Source organism: Pteropus vampyrus, unplaced genomic scaffold (assembly GCF_000151845.1).
Source record: "Pteropus vampyrus isolate Shadow unplaced genomic scaffold, Pvam_2.0 Scaffold70, whole genome shotgun sequence".
In the NCBI taxonomy this organism is placed as follows: domain Eukaryota; kingdom Metazoa; phylum Chordata; class Mammalia; order Chiroptera; family Pteropodidae; genus Pteropus; species Pteropus vampyrus.
In genome coordinates, this window is record NW_011888851.1 from 6,108,649 (window position 1) to 6,111,301 (window position 2,653).

A 2,653-nucleotide genomic window follows, 5' to 3' on the forward strand; every position below is an offset into this window, starting at 1 on the left:
GGGCAGCCCCTGCCCCGCCAGACTCTAAGCCGCGGCCACGCCTGCGCCAGTGGCGACGTAACAGAGGCCCAGCCGCGGACGTAGTCCATTCATCCGTTCGTTCGTTTGTTCATTCAATGTTCCTGCCTTGCGCGCGGAGGGGACTAGCGCTGCAGGGAATTGCTGTCAATGATCCCCTGGCTCCTTCCTCAAAAGGAGGGGAAGAGCAAAACTCGGTAGCTAAGCTCCTAATTGTGGGTCCTCCAAGTTATTCAGAGTTTCGATGTTTAAATTTCGCATAAATCGGACCTATTTGACACACCGTTTAGACTCGTTTTAGGCTAAAAGAAAAGGGTTTGGAGATAGTGAAGGCAGGCAAGAATGGCTTCTGAACGCCTGGACGTAGTGGTCGAAACGAAGGAGAGGATTAAAGAACCCAGAGTAATCCCTGACAGGGATTACCCTTAGAGTGCTGGGAGCCTAAAGGAGGCTTAGAGTGCGGATGTCCTGTGCATTAAAGAATTGAAGAATATGAATACAAGAAAATAAGAATATTAAGAGAAAACACGTGCGTGGCACAATGCTAAATAATGGCATAGATTATCTCAACTATAAAGCATATAACATAGGCTTTCTTTTAACCAGTGCTTTTTAGATAAGAAACTAAGTTTCAGCATTAATAATGAGAATTTTCAAACAACTAGAAATCTGAAATGAGCAGTTCTGTGATTAGAAGAATTTGGGAGAGTAAATGATGTTGGACAAGGATACTTTTAGAGTATTTTAGGGAGGGCCCAGGAGACTTCACCCTGAAAGGAAGAAAGGCAGAGTGAATAATGGGTTAGAAGTGTGCTGTTGGCAGTTATCTATTATCGCCTAACAAACCAGTTCAAACTTAGTGCTTAAAATAACAACAATCATTTATTTAGCTTTTGAATTTGCAGTTTGGGCAGGGCTTGGCAGGGAAGACACATCTCTGCTCCATGCTACGTCAGTGTGGGCAGCCTGACTAAGGCCAGATCCACTTGCGAGATGGCTCACATAGCTGGCAAGTTGGTACTGGCTGTTAGTTCCTTTCCAAGTAGGCCTCTCCCTGGGGCAGCTTGGGCTTCCTCACTGCATGGTGGCTGGGTTCCAACAGTGAGTGTTATAGCTAGCAACAGCAAAAAATGAATCATCTTTTTTGGCCCAGCCTTGGAAGTCTCAGAGCATCACTCCTACCATAATCTGTTGGTCAACTAAGTCACAAGAGCCCACCCAGTTTCAAAGTTAGAGGACATGGACTCCACCTCTTGGAGAGTGGCAAGATTCTAGAAACTATCAGAACATGTGTGACGGGAGCTATGTTTGTGGCCAACTTGGGAAACAAACTGCCATCCAGGTACAACATCTGTCAGAGTATGCTTAAAAACCACTGGCTTGAGAATCACCTGCCTGTGCTGCTTATAAGCATTTCTGAAGCCCTTTCCCCCAGAGATTCTAAGTCTCTAGGTTAGTGCTAAGACCTGGGTATCTGCATTTAAACATCGCATTTAAACATTGTGGGTAATGATGGATCCTAAAATTTGAGAATGAAAGATTTTGAATAAACGAGAGCAAATGTAGAAACAAAAAATGTTGAGACGTGGATAGTGAGTATTATATGGATTAAGAGTGAGGGGTTTAGAGCCCCAGCCTAGATTTGAAAACTTAAAATTTGTCTGTCTTTTGTTTTTTCAGCTATAAAATATACTTACTTTATTATGATTGTTGTGAAGTTTCAATGATACATATAACTTAGAACAGGGGTCCCCCGACCCTGGGCCCTGGACTAGTACCAGTCTGTGGCCTGTTAGGAAGCAGGCCCACAGCAGGAGGTGAGTGGCCAGTGAGCAAGTGAAGCTTCATCTGCATTTGCAGCCGCTCCCCAACACTAGCATCACTGCCTCAGCTCCACCTCAGATCATCAGGCATTAGATTCTCATAGGAGCGCAAGTCCCTGGTGCCAGAAAGGTTGGGGGCTGCTGACTTAGAAGATGACATAGCATTTAGCAAGGGCTATTATTTTTATTATCTTGACAGAACCAGATATAGTTTTCCTTAAGAAACCAGATTTTTAAAACTTGACAGTATAACCTTGTTTGGAAGAGAAGGGTTTGATGGCATGAAATTCTGTTAGAGTATTAACACTTTAAAATGTATATTTTCATGTCTCTTCTAGTTATTTTTCCCACCCTTTTCCTCCTTGAGAACAGCTCACACTATACTCATCAGGAAAATAAAATCTGAACTTCTGATTCATGAAAGTCTTGTAGAACAAGATATATTCTAGTAGGACAAGTTCCCACAGGGCCGAGATGAGGTTTATTCTCAATTTAGAAAACTGGTTAAGAATCCTACTTACTATATCCATAAAATATAGATAACATAAGGATATCCACAAAACTAATTGAATTGATTTCTTCGGGGGAGGGTTGTTGGGCAGCTGGAGAGCAGAAGTAAAAGGAAGACTTTTCACTCTATATTCTTGTACCTTTTAGATTTTGATCTGTGTTAATGTGCTACCTATTCAAAACATAAAATAAGAATTCAATTCACCAATTCTAACAGTCGAAGAGGTATTCAGGGTTCTTTCAACACTGATTAAGAATGATATTATACACTCAAAACTCAGCAAAAAGATGCCGGCCCATGG